The 14510-nt window shown below is 36.4% G+C and overlaps 1 long non-coding RNA gene across 1 annotated transcript; it reads right to left on the minus strand.

The window, feature by feature from the left end:
• Positions 1 to 2901: 2901 nt before the first annotated feature.
• Positions 2902 to 4866, minus strand: LOC130454500 (uncharacterized). Its single transcript, XR_008912101.1, has 2 exons — positions 4811 to 4866; positions 2902 to 3765 (listed from the first exon to the last, which is right to left on the minus strand). It is a non-coding gene; the product is annotated as an uncharacterized LOC130454500 (long non-coding RNA).
• Positions 4867 to 14510: the final 9644 nt, after the last annotated feature.

Raw genomic sequence — 14510 nt, forward strand, 5'->3', positions numbered from 1 at the left:
GGTTAGCTACTTGCTACCTGTGTGACCTTTCACAAGTTATTTAACCTCTTTGGGTCTCAGTTTCTTTATCTATAAAATGGGGGCCAGAATAGATTATGGATGGTCTCCAAGTTTCCTTCTAGCTTTAGATCTAAGATCCTATGGCTTGGATTAAATCGTCCCCTGATACATATTAGTTGTGTGACACTGCACAAGATACTTTACCTCTCAGTGCTCTAGGCAATATGCCACAACAACAAACTGTTATTATTATTATTATTATTATTATTATAGCAGCAAACATTGAGATCACACATTAAGTTGGCAAAGTCCTTTAAATTTATTATAGCTACATTCTGGTCCGTGAGAAAATAAATCCAGAATGAGTGGTTGCATGTATTCAAATCTGCAATACTAGTATTCAAAATTATGATCATGTAGAATCTGGTCATTGGTTCCAGACATCTACAATTTGAATTCAAAGAAGGCAACCACTTCCCAGGAGCTTCATTATTTAGACTAATCACAAACTGGCTCTTTCTCATTTGATCTCTCAGATTCGTATACATTACTGAGCAGTTGCCAAACTACATGGGTAGAAGGAGTTTTCATCCCACCAGTAAGTACCCCATCCTGATCAAATCACAAGCCAAGTGCCTTTCCCTTGGTCCTTCTTCCTCCTTCCCCCCAAAAAAGGGATTCATCGGGAGAAAGAAAAACTGTCTAGTTGTCTGATTAGCTAGGTATATGTGTGAATTGTTCCTTATCCCTGAAAAGGGAGCAGTCTCCTTTGAAAGATCAATGAAGGGACTTTTTTCATTGTTGGTTTACTTTTGAATGTCAGCCTTGGCCCTGTGGCCCCCAAAGAATATTAAGTAACCCAGGGGATTGCTTGATAATAAGGCAGAAATGACATTTAAATGTCTTTAAAAGTAACGAGAGTGTTCAAGAAAATTACCAAGATAAATTAGAACCAGAGAGAAAGGTGAAAAATGGGAGAAAGTGTTCAGTAAATTCTAAAGCAACCCCATTTTGAAAACTACTGGGGGGCAGCCAGGTGGCACAGCAGATAGAGTGTTTGGCCTGGAGTCAGGAAGATCTAAGTTCAATTCTGGCCTCAGCTACTTCCTAGCTGTGTGACCCTGGAAAAGTCACTTAACTTCCATTGCCTAGCCCTTACTACTCTTATGCCTTGGAATCAATACATAGCATTGATTCTAAGATGGAATGTAGGTTGTTTTTTTTTAATCAAGGTTAGGAATGATGACCTCAAACAAGGTAAGAGCAAAAATAGATACAGGTAAAAGAGGTAACCAGGAAAACGACAATATGTGGAAAGCTTCCATAAATAATAAAATAACATAAATATTTAATATAGTTTGACCAAATGGCATAGCATATAAGGACTTAAAGGAAATATTCTTTGAATTATAGGGAGGAACAGACAGAAAAACTATTATGATTAAGGACCTCAATATACCTATTTGAGAACCTGGACAAATCTACCACAAACATAAACAAAAGAGAGATGAAGGGCCTGAAGAGATTTCTGAGAAAATTAGCTGGAAAGATATCTAGTGATTACTGACAAGGAATAGAAAAGGGGAAACCAATTTGTCCAGTATTCTTGGCACCTTTCCTCAAACTGACCATGTGCTAAGGTATAAAAACCAATAAAAGCAGAAAAGTGAAAATATTTACTATGACCTTCAGTGACCACTACACAATATTACATAAAGGATCTTTGAAAAGAGGATTCAAACTTGGGTGTTCAATTAGTTATTCCTAAAGAATCAGTGGGTTAAAGAACAAATCATAAAAATAATAGATAATTTCATCAAAAATAACATAACAATAAATAGGCAGCATAGTAAAACTTTTGGGGTGCGGTCAAAGCAGCTCTAAGAAAAATGTTTGTATCTCTTAATTCTTTCATCAACAAAAGAAAGAACACATCCGTGAACTAAGCATTACAACTAGTAAAACAATAAATCAAAAAACCAACCAAGCTGTGTGACCCTGGGTAAGTCACGTAACCCCCATTGCCTAGCCCTTATCACTCTTCTGCCTTGGAACCAGTACATAGTACTTATTACAAGATGGAAAGTAAGAGTTTTAAAAAAATAAAATAAAAACACAAATTAAAAAAAGACAATTTGAAAATCAAAAGGAAGGTAAGCAAAACTCAGTCAAAATATTCATCATCATCATCATCATCATCATCATCATCACCCTGAACTGACAAATAAAATTAGGCTTGTTCAAAAAAATTTAGCTAATATGAACAAACAAAAAAAGAAGAAAATCAAATTGTTGGTATCAAAAAACAAAAAGGAAACTCCATAAACAGTGAAAAAGAAGTAAAATTAGTTTTTAAATACTATTTCACCCAAATATATGCCCAAAAAGTGATAGCCCAATGAAATGGAACCCTAGGAGAACCAGATCTCATATTTCCTACCTCTTGATAAAAGGCGATAGACTAAAAGTGAGGAATGAGACATACATTTTCAGAAATGTCCAGAGTGTAGATAGGGTTTTGCTCAAGTAGAATTGTTTGTTATAAAGAAGAGCTATTTTTAATTTGGAGGTGAGGAAGGAGACTAGTGACAGTGATGCTAAGTACTAAAGAAGAAAAGATAGAAAAGCATAAGTGAAATATTTTTTTTTTATTTAAAGAAGAGAATAGAAGAAAGTTCAGAGAAAGACAAAGATAAATAGAATATCTTTGGAAGTCGTGTTGAATTTTAATATATATGTGTGTGTATATATGCACAAATGCTTAGATGTATTTAGATATACATTTAATATACATTTAGATAGTACACATCTGTATACTTTTAAGACACTAATTATGCATCTATACACTCATAGCATATAGATTTAAACCAAGATTATATCATAGAGTAATAATTTCATTCATATATGAAAGTATATATAAGTTCTCTGCTGTTCTTGACATGTGGAAATGTTCTGGTTTGTTGTTATTAGGTTCATAATAAGGAAGAAAACTTTTTTTATGTTTTTTAGCTATTGTCTCAGAAGTCAGACTAAATCTATCTTCTGATACCTAGATCCCCATTTTTATCTTTGTAGCCTCAGTGCCTCACACATTTCCTGAAACATTGTAGTAGGTGCTTAATAAATCCTTATTGTTTCATTGATGATTACCTTGTAACTTTGGACAAATCAGCTAGCTTCCCTGGGTCTCATTTTTCTCACCTCCATCAATCTGGCGATTCTAAGTCCTATGGAGCTTCTGACTTACTATGCCCATTCTACAGTAAATAAAGTAAGTCACTCTAAGACCTCCTGCCAATAAATACGCAGCTTACTCCTGACTCAAACCCCAAGATTCTTTCCCCTGTACCACTCTGGCTTTTATAGAGATGTTTTGTAAAGAGATATGGTATGGAAAGGCAGCTTGGAGCCAGATTTTAGCAGACCTGGAAATGCCAGAATAAAGTCTTTATATTTCATTCAATAGGCAATGAGGACTTGGGGAAGACTTTTGAATAGATGCATAATATGATCAGAACTGCTCATTTCTTGGACAGCGTTGTCAAGGATGAATTAGGAGAAGAGAAAAACTCCAGGCAAAACTACCACCAGGAATGAGTCTATTTTAGTAACCTCGTTAAGGAGAAGGGCAACTAGGTGGTACAGCAATTGAAGGGCCAGACCTGGAATCGAGAAGATGCATTTTCTTCAATTCAAATCCAGCCTCAGCCACTAGCTGTGTGATTCAGGGAAAGTAATTTAACCAGTTTGCCTCAGTCTCTTCAACTGTAAAATATAATCATACTTCAAATTATGATATATATGATAAACACAAAACATAATAATACTTCAAATATTAATATATAATAAACCAAATATACTTCAAATAATAATATATAAATATAATATTTCATAGTACAATTATATATGATATAATACTTCATATTATAATTATATATAATATAAATAAAATATACTTCAAACAATAATATATAAAATAAATAAAATATAACAACACTTCAAATAATGTATTATATAAATAAAATGTACTTCAAATAATAATATATAATATGAATAAAATATACTTCAAATAATATATAATATAAATAACATAATGATTCAAATACTAATATATAATATATAATACTTTAAACAATAATGTATAAGTGAAATCTAATACTTCAAATAATATATGTAAATAAAATATAATACTTCAAATAATAACATATAATATAAATAAAATATACTTCAAATAATAATATACAATATAAATAAAATATTATAATACTTCAAATAATAATATATAATAAACAAAATATACTTCAAATAATAATGTATAAATATAATACTTCATATTACAATTATATATGATATAACATAATACTTCATATTATAATTATATGTAATATAAATTAAATATGACTTCAAACAATAATATATAAAATAAATAAAATATAACACTTCAAATAATATAATATATTATATAAATGAAATGTACTTCAAATAATAATATATAATATGAATAAAATATACTTCAAATAATATATAATAATTCAAATACTAATATATAATATAAATATAATACTTCAAACAATAATGTATAACATAAGTGAAATCTAATACTTCAAATAATATATGTGAATAAAATATAATACTTCAAATAATAATGTATAATATAAACAAAATATTATAATACTTCAAATAATAATATATAATATAAAAAATTATAATACTTCAAAAGGAGGGCAACTAGCTGGCAAGTGAATAAAGCACCAGACTAGGAGTCAGAAAATTCATCTTCCTGAATTCTAATTTGGCCTCAGACACTTACTAGCAGTGTGACCCTGAGTAAGTCACTTAACCTTGTTTGCTTCAGTTTCCTCATCTGCAAAATGAATTGGAGAAGAGAATGGCAAATTACTCCAGTATTTTTACCAAGAAAACCCCCAAAATGGAGTCACAAAAAGTTAGACACAACTGAAATGACTGAGCAGCAACAAAAATCAAGGTGAAATTGGGTTCCGAACAAGGAAAAGGGACTGAAATAAAATCATTAAGTGGGCATTTCATTATGGTAGAGGGAAGATGTGAGAGAATACCATAAATCAGGCTGGCCCAGATTGTAGCTGTTCTGTTCATGTAAATGGTAATAGTGCTATGACTACTACGAGAGTACTCCAGTGCCTTAAGGGAACTATTAAAGGTCTATGTAGTCTCCTTCTGAAATCACAAAAGAGTTGTAACCAATTCATTTTCAGTGGAAATCAGGTCAAGAACCTTTCCACAGATGAGGATTTAAAACTGTTGGCAATTATCTGCAAATGTTTTTAAAGAAAACCACTCATTAAAAAGCCATTCAACATGCAAACAGAAATCGAGGATGATGTATGTTTCACAATGCTGAACATAATTATCTCACAATCGCATAGTTTAAAGGCATAATTAGATGATGGAGTATTATAACCAAATGTCAACTTCCCCAAGTTCAAAGTAAGCAAAGATGCTGATATGGTTAGGTGATTGATGTTCAGAAGAATGAATTCCAGAAATCACAGAAACTTAGAGTTAGAAAGGATTGACCTCCCTTTATAAGTGAGGAATGTTAAATCTGAAGAAATGACTGGTCCAAGGTCACACAGCTGGAGTGGATCAGAACAGGAAATCTACCCCAGGTCTCCTTACACATAATTCAGTGGTGTAGAGGAATGAGCACTGGACTTGGAGTTGAGTTTGAGGCAGCAGGTCAGCTAGGTGGTTCATTGGATAGAAAAGCAGAGCTAGAGATGGGAGGATATGGGTTCAAATATGTTCAAATATATATGTATGACCCTGGGAAAGTCACTTAACCCCAATTGCCTAGCCTTACCCTTTTTCTGCCTTGGAACCAATACTTGGTATTAATTCAAAGACAGAAGGTAAGTTTTTGTTTTTGTTTAATTTTGAAACAGCTAAGATAGAGTGCTTAGCCTGCCATCAGAAGACCTGAGTTCAAATTCAAACTCAGATATTTACTAGCTTTGTATCCTGGGGCAAGTCACTTGATTGCTGTTTGCCTCAGTTTCTTTATCTGTAAAATGAGGACAATCAAAGTACCTCTCTCCCAAGGCTGCTGTGAAGATCGAATGAGATAAAATTGTACCAATATTATTATTATTCCTGTTACCTTGAGCAAATCTCTGAAACTCACTGAACCTCAATTTCCTCGTTTATAAAATGGGAATAATCATACTTACCCTAAATAATTTCCAGGAACATTAAAGAATAAAACTTTGTAAGCCTTAAAGTTCTGTAGCAATTAACCAACAAACATTAATTATTTTTCTATTCAACCATCCTGCCTCTTACTTAGTCCAAGCCTATAAATTTGACTTTTCCAGGAGCTATCAGAAAGCCATGGCAAAACTGTTATGATATGCAAATTGTTATCAAGATCTGCTTTTAAAAGTCAGTGATTACCCAAATCCTCCTCAAGGATGAGTGTCCTCATTGATCCATCTAACAGTAGCCTCAGTTTACTTCTGGGTCCACTACAAATAGGCTGTTAATTACAATGAGGTGATAAACTAAATTCTCCTTTTCAAAGGAAAACAAGTCTTTTCTAATTAAAGTGAACTCGTTTTTTACAATAATTACTACTAGGAATTTGCTATTGATACCTCCAGGTGGCAATTGGGTTCTTACATTTAATTCTTCTAGGGCACAAGAGAGATGAATGTGTTAGGCTCTTGGTATCTTGGGATGGAGAGAGATAATAGATGCATTATTTAAGATGGTTGTTAAGGATTTGGTGTCAATTAAGCCATAAGTTGCCTACCTTACTTTTGGTCTGTTACCACCTTCAAACTCATTCCAAAGAAGCATCAGAAACACAAATAGTACCAGATAATAAAGTGGTGAGAGACCAGTGTGAATTTTTAAAGTGAATTAATTGGCAACAAAATATCCTTTATATCCACCCACTCTTCTCTTCTTCTTCCTCTTCCTCCTCTTCTTCTCCTTCTCCTCTTTTTCTCCTTCTTCCTTTTCTTCTCTCCCTCCTCCTTCTCCTCTTTTTCTCTTTCCTCTCCTTCACCTAATTCTTTTTTCTTCTCCTCTTCCTCCTCCTCCTTCCCCTTTGAATCCTTCTCCTTGCTCTTGTTCCCTTCTTTTCCCTCTTCTTCCTAACCTTTCTCTTCCTCCTCCTCCTCTTCCTTCTCCTCCTCCTTTTCTCCTTCCCTTCCTTCTTATCCCACTCTGCGCAGGAACTTAGGCTCTCATTCTCATAGCTGGATCCACTAAGAGGAACATATGGTGTGAGCCTCCATCCAGAACCCTATTCTGTTTGTAGATCAGACAGAAACCAAAGAGAAAAATATCAAAACATATCAGAGGTGAATATCAAAGTAAATAAATTTGTGCACTAAAAAGGAAGAGGGAAGGGGGGAATTTCCACAAAACCTATAGTCCACATTAAGGAAGGGTTTTGATTTCAGTATCATTTTCCTTGTATTCTAACTTTAAAAATTCTTTCCTGCCTCATTTCTCCCAGCTTTCTCTCCCAGAAACAACTGAGACCTCATTACTGCTATGAGTTCTGCCTCCTAAAGGTCTGTGGGCTCTTTTACCACTGCCACTCCCTGTTGTCATCATCTGATTCCAGGATCTTTCTTTGATCTTTTAGAATGAAACTAAGATGGGACTGGGAGAAGGAAGTATATGCCTTGAGGCTAGTCATCATTTTTACTTCTGCTTTTAATCGGCCTTGACTATCTGCTAGACAAAGGGACTATTCAAACAGGTGTGGGACTTTTTGTCCTTGCTCTTCCCAAAGAAAAGCTGAATTAGTGAAAGTGAATTCCTCTATGCTCTATCCTACCCCCTTTCTGTACCTGTAGCATCCCCTATTCCTTGATGAGTTCCTATTGAATCTTTCTGAAGCTAGAGGTAAACAAAGCAATCTTTTCCCTGATCTCTTTCCATTCCCATCCTGTCCTCCATTGGTTGGCACACAGGAATGGAAATTGTCATAAGGTTCTTCCAGAAGGCATTAGAAATACCAGAAATAGAGGGGACAACATCCCATGATCCTTCTTAGCATTTCAGCAAAGACAGAAAAGTCCTTATTTCTCTTACATATCCAGGTACAGTTCCTACTAGATTATAAGCTCACTGAGGGCAAGAAACACATTTTATTCCAAATTAGTCCAACAAATGTTTATTAAGTACCCACTGCCTAGAGTGCTGTGCTCAGGACTAGGGAAGATCTAAAGTTTAAGAAAGTCATTGTCAGTGCATTGTGGGATCTTAGAGTATAAAAGAGTTTACAGTCTATTATTCCTCCCAGGTCATAATGTATGCCTTTCACATGGTAATTAATCAATATTCATCTTACCTGATGAAAGAATGGCCAAATTATAGCTCTCAAGTCAACCGTTACCATGTTTATATAAATGTAACCTGTGTCCCAAACCATTGTATTAGACTCTTTCCTTGTTGGTAGAGATCAATGCCTTGCCCTGGGGTGGACTTTATTAAAAATACTGTCATTGGGACAGGTAGTCATCACAGTGGATAGAGCTCCAGAATCTGGAATCAGGAAGACCTGAATTCAAATCCAGACTCAGACACTTCCTAGACCTGTGACTCTTACTCTTCTGCCTGGGAACCAATACATAACACATAAGATAGAAGGTATGGATTTAAAAAAAAAAAAACTGCCATTAATAATTCTATTGGCTATATTATCCTCCCCTCATTCCTACTCTTCCCCAAGCAGGCAACTTTGAAACAATCACAGAATGAATGGAAGAATCTTCAAAATATTGCTTACATTACCATTTGGATATTTCAGTGGGATCCTCCCACAAAGGCAGCTTCCTTGGAGTTGAGCTTACCATTAACAAACACTGAGTTAAAAAGGAAAGCCAAGATCAAAGGCAGAGCCCACTTCTGGGGCCTCAGGGCCTCCCCCCCAATTATTCTGTTCCCAAACATCCAATCAGTCAAAGTAAAACAAAATGTACCATTTTTTCTCTGATATCTACAATCAGAACATTTAATCCTTCTACCAGTGTAGGAGTAATTCCCCTAAATTGGTTAGAATGGCCTGTTTGGGCAAGAGAGGAATTGGAGGGGGGGTGGGGTGGGGTTTAATTGTTTAAACTTCTCTTGATATGCTTTTCTTTTTTTAAATTTCCAGAAAGTAGGAGTCTTAGCAGGAAGTGCTACAGGAAGGGAAATGTGCTCCTGAGTCATGGACATGAGAAATATCTACCATCACCGTCATAAAAAGATTTTTGGTGGATATATACTTATGCTGATTCACAACTTCCCACACATAGGGATGCTGTCTCTTCTAACTAGCTATAAAATATAGGAAACCAAAAAAGAAAAGGAGTTGAGCAGGGGGAAGAGTGAGATGATTGTTTAAGAAATGTGGGAGAAACTTGGCTCTTTACATTTACCAAAATGATGATGCTCTCAATGAAATATATTTAGAGTGAATCATTTATAAGGTAGGGGGGAAATGAGCATTCTCCCTGATCTTATAGAAAATAGTCAGAGCAATTGGAGACCAGATTGTATAATTGTAGCAACAAATTAAGAAACTGTATGAATGATGAATAAAACCAATTAGTGACAAGTGGTGAAGAGCATTCAAAAGCACTATGATACAGAAGTGTTGGATTTGCCTTCAGAAGAGAACTTTGAATCTCCAGTTAATGCTTTTATTTGATCAATCAACAGACTGAAGCACTCACTGCATGCTAGGCTTGGTGCTAACACTCAGAATTCAAAGACAAAAGTGAAAGGGGAGAGGAAGCTAAATTAAGAGGGCTCCTCCATGGAGTTGTCCTAATCTTGACATTGGAATCAAGAATTAAGCCCTGCTTGCTCTTCCAAACAATGGCTCTGATAACTGTTGCTCAAAACCCCTGAAACAGAGGGGTGCCATGGCAGGCTTTTAACCATGCAGAAAGCCAGTTGTAACCTGGAAGAAGGATTGGTTGGAATGAATTCTGTTCTTCCCTCCTTCCCTCAGAAACAAAAAGGATGCTACCCCTTTAACAGAGCTATTCTTGTGAAACCACTTTGTCCTCTTCACTGAGTCGATCAGCATCTATTGAGCATCAATTATGTGCCGGGTGGGTGTCAGGGTGAAGAGAGTCCCTGCTAAGCTGGTATAAATGGGAGACCAGCATTTTCCATAACCTGGTCTGACAGGGTAGTCTCTTAGAGACCAGAGAGCAAAAATGCCTGAGCTCTCTGCCCCCGGCCAGTGAGTAACCAATCCAACTGCGTCTCAGGAAAAACAAGGTTTAATCATGATGATAACTGGGTATGGGATGAGGGAAGTGGGTTGAGGTTTATTCCCTACAGCTAAGAAAATCTAACTTGTTTTCCCACCACCTGACTTGAAGGGCAAGAGACATCTCTTCAGTCCTCCACTCAAGAGGAGGCTATGCTGCCTATTCTCTCTGCCTGATAAAATCCTCCTATTCTTAACTAAACCTAGGCTAAATTCGCTTAGAAATGAGTCTCTAGATTATACATTGAATAGAAGTGGAGTCAGCTTTTAGGAGCCAGTCTCCCTGTGGGGATGACCTCCCAAAGGCGAACTGATGATCAGCTCCCTCTCAGATCTTGTTCTTCACAGAGTCTCGGATGGTTTCCGGCTCTTGTCAAATTCACATGCAAGAATGGTTTCCACTTTCCAAAGGGTCGGAGCAGGGTGTGGGAGCTGGTTGTCTCTCCAGAGTCCAGGAGCAACTCCCCAGGCTGGCCATTGGAATCCCAGCATCCCCTCTCCTTCCAAAATTCTAACAGGATTAACCCCTGTCAGTCCTACTTCACTGCATTCTATGATCCTCTCCTTGTCATCCTTTTGCCTTCCTAAAATCTCTTATTACACAGGCAGGCACTATGTCAACTGCTGAAGATGCCAAAAAAAAAGGCAAAAGACAGTTCCTGCTCTCAAGAAATCTAATGAAGAGATGACATGCAAGCAACTATGGACAAACAAGATACAGAGAGAGTAAATGGGAGATAATCAACAGAAGTAAAGTGCTAGCATTAAGGGAGATCAGGAGAGGCTTCTTGTAGAAGGCAGGATTTTAGCTGGGACTTGAAAAAAACCTGAAAAAGAGAAGTGGGGAGGTAGACATGAGGAGGGAGGGAGAACTAGGTGTGGGATATAGCCATTTAAAAAGCCCAAAGATGAAGAAAAGAATGTCCCATGTGAAGAACAGTAAGGATGCCAGTGCCACTGGACTGTAGAATTTGTAAGAATGAATAAGGTATAAGAAGATAGGACAAGTAGGAGTTTTGAGTACCAAAGAAAAGACTTTCTATTTTATTTTAGAGATCATATGGAGTTACTGGAGTTTACCAAGTAAAAGGGTTGGCATGGTCAGGAAAAAAAGATCCTGAGCAGGGAACAGAAGTGTTTTACATTTACATTTACTGTGTGTGTGTGTGTGTGTGTGTGTGTGATGTACATTCATCTGATTCCCTCCAGTAGAATGTAAGCCCCCAAGATAGCAAAAATCACTTCTTTTAAATAAAAATTTTGTTTCTTGTATTTGTTTTTTCTTTGTATCCCTAGTGTCTAACATACAGTAGACAGTTAATAAGTATTATTTTTAACTGAATGTAATCAAATTGGATACAATTGTTATGCACTGGACCACTGTCATGACATCTGGAGGGCAGGATGGGTATATATCAAGTTTTTTTATTTAAAATTTTAAAATAAAATTTTATTGATGGCTTTTGTTTTTATAGCACCTAAATGTACTCTGTATTCCTCCTTTACTCCTTGTCTAGCAGGGAACTGTCCCTTATAACAAAGTTGGTTTGGTTTGTTTTTTTAAGAAAAAGAGGGGGGGAGGGAACTGATCAAAACATTGGGAAGTATCTTCTTTTATGTTTTCTTTGGTGATCAGGTTTATTCTTTGTAATTTTTTAATCTCTTTTCTCGACTGTTTTGTGGTAGGCTTTTTTTCCCCTTTTTTACAATATTATAGTCATTGGTTATATTTGTTTTTTCTTGGGTCCACTTACTTCACTTTATATCAATTCATGTAAGTCTTCACAAGCTCCCCTGTATTTATTATAGTCATCTTTCCTTAGAGCAAAATAATATCCCATTACTTTCATCATTATTTGTATAGACGTTCCCAAATCAATGGATACCTACTTTGTTTCCAGTTCTTTGCGCTCTCTCTCTCTCTCTCTCTCTCTCTCTCTCTCTCTCTCACTCACTCATACACACACACACACTCACACACACACACACACGCACGCGTGCACACACACATTGCTTTAAATATTTTGGTATATCTGGAGCTTTTCTTTTTCTCAATGACACTCTTGGGATATATAACTAATAGTAGAATGTCTGAGTCAAAGGATATTGACATTTAAGCCACTTTGTATAATTCCAAATTGCTTTCCAGAATGGTTATACTAATTCACAGTTCCACCAACATGCTATCTTTCTTTATCCCTCCAACATTAACTATTACCATCTCTTGTCATCTTTGGCATTTTGCTGGGTGAGAGGTAAAACTTCAAGGTTGATTTAATTTTTTTTCATCTCACTATTAGTGATTTGGAGCCCTCTTTTATCTGGCTGTTAATCATTTTCAATTCTTTTAACAACTAGTTAGTCACATCATTTGACTGCTTACTTATTTGAGAGTCACTTTTTGCTTAATTCACTTCTGTTAATAGTTCTATATCTAGGATAACAAACTCTTATCTCAGAAACTTGATACAAATATATTTCCTCCATTTAACTGCTTCATTTCTTACTGAGAACATATTAATTTCACTTTTTCAAAAGCTTTTTCACTTTTGATCATCAAAATTATCTTTTTTATATTTTTTAATTGCTTGTATCCTTTGTTTGGCTAAGAAACAAAACATCTCCTCTTGAGTTACCTGCTACAAACAAGTGGATTTTTAAAAAAAATAGTTTTTAGGCATTTACCAGCACTGGTAAGAGTTTTTAAGAATGGGGAAGACAACTCGATAGGAGAGCTATAGGAAAGCTGGAGAGGCCTAAAGTTCTTAAAGGTGCAGCAACCAAGCAGATAGCAGTCCAAGTAAAGTCCAAGAATCTTTAGACCTTGTGTGGGAAATCTATTTTTCCCCCCTAGGATACATGTGGTTCCCACAAGAATGTCCTGCTGCTATGTCTACTCTGCAGAAGAAAAGAGAAAAGTGACACTAGCATGAAAGTTGAGATGTGCCCTGGGGTACGAAATGGGGGATGAAGAAGCACCAGGAAGGAAGTAGGTAGAAGGATTCACCAACTTTAGAGTATAACGAGGGGGGCAGACTATCAGGTCATAGGAGCATAGAATATGGAACAAATGAGGAGTAAATAAGGGGAAAATTGTACACAGTTCTTCAAAGGACTGAAAGTCCAATGAATTAGACAGTACTAAAAGATTAGTTGCTCACAATTCAATATGACTCTCCGTCTCTCTCTGTCTCTGTCTCTGTCTCTCTCTCTCCCCCCCCCCCCCCGTCTCTCTCTGTCTCTGTCTCTATCTCTCTGTTTCTGTCTCTGTCTCTCTCTCTCTGTCTCTGTCTGTCTCTCGCTCTATCTCTGTCTCTGTCTCTCTCTGTCTCTCTGTCTCTGTCTCTGTCTGTCTATCTCTGTCTCTCTCGCTCTCTCTGTCTCTGTCTCTGTCTCTATCTCTCTCTCTCTGTCTCTGTCTCTCACTCTATCTCTGTCTCTCTCTCTCTTTCTCTCTCTCTCTGTCTGTCTGTCTTTCTCTCTGTTCCTTTCTCTGTCTCTATGTGTCTGTCTGTCTCTCTTTTTTTTTTCAAGCTAACCCATGCCACTGAGAGTATCCATCTGTATCATCAAACTGGAAAGAATGTCTTCCTGCTAGGTTGGAGAAGAAAAACAACTCAGAAAGCTTTTAGACAACATTTTATGCTAATAATTTTCCAAAAGCACACATATCTAATTTGATAATGGTGGTCAAAGGAGACTCGGGAGTCAGAAATTCACTTTACAAGTAAGTTTTCAAGAATGCAGCATGACATAGTGTAGGGTGGAAGAGCTCAGTTCTAGTCCCATATTTGCCACTAACAAGGTGGGTAACCACTTCTGCTCTAGGTTTCCATCTCCTTACCTGTAAACTGAAGGAAGTTTGGACTAGATGACCTCTAATATCCCTCCCAGAACAATATACTGACCATGCAGTGCTGGCTCATGACAGGAGCATAATATAAAAATTATTTCTCTTTGGCTTCCATAGTCAGTGTAGGATGGTTCTATAGCAGATTTATGGTCCTAATTATCTTCAGCTTTAGATGATATTAAAGTTAGTTCCTATTCCCTAAGCCAGGGACTGCTAACCTGCTCCAAGGTTTTTCTCATTATCTCAGGGTACATCTCTAAATTCGCATTTTTGGCCTCAGCAAACATTTATCAAGCTTCCAGTGTTGAGAACTGGGGAAGGGGTGGGGATAAACATTTAAAAAGACAGGATCCCCACCCTTATGAAGGTCAGGATCCAGTGGGGGCTTGA

This window comes from Monodelphis domestica, chromosome 5 (assembly GCF_027887165.1).
Source record: "Monodelphis domestica isolate mMonDom1 chromosome 5, mMonDom1.pri, whole genome shotgun sequence".
NCBI classification, from domain to species: domain Eukaryota; kingdom Metazoa; phylum Chordata; class Mammalia; order Didelphimorphia; family Didelphidae; genus Monodelphis; species Monodelphis domestica.